We start from the raw sequence: 396 nt of genomic DNA, 5'->3' as shown, positions 1-396 counted from the left end.
TGCTTTAGGGCTAGGGCTAGGGCTAGAGCTGTTAGGGCTTTTTGTACAGGGCTAGGTCTAACCTCTTAGGGCTTTAGGGCTAGGTTTAGAGCTAGTGCTTTTATGGCTTTAGGGACATTGCTAGGGCTAGGTCTAGGTCTAGGGCATTAGGTCAATGGTATTATGGCTAGGTCCAGTGCTGTTAGGGCTTTAGGGCTAGGGCTTGGGCTAGGGTTGTTAGGGCTTTAGGGCTAGGGCAACGGTTAGGGCTGTTAGGACTTTAGGGCTAGGGCTAGGGCTCTTAGGGCTTTAGGGCTAGTGCTAGGCTTGTTAGGGTTTTAGGGCTAGGGCTTGGGCTTTGGCTGTTAGTGCTTTCAGGCTATTGCTAGGTCTAGGGCTGTTAGGTCTTTAGGGCTA

Source organism: Chrysochloris asiatica, unplaced genomic scaffold, assembly GCF_000296735.1.
Source record: "Chrysochloris asiatica unplaced genomic scaffold, ChrAsi1.0 scaffold00407, whole genome shotgun sequence".
Classification (NCBI taxonomy): domain Eukaryota; kingdom Metazoa; phylum Chordata; class Mammalia; order Afrosoricida; family Chrysochloridae; genus Chrysochloris; species Chrysochloris asiatica.
This window is presented reverse-complemented; position numbering follows the sequence as displayed.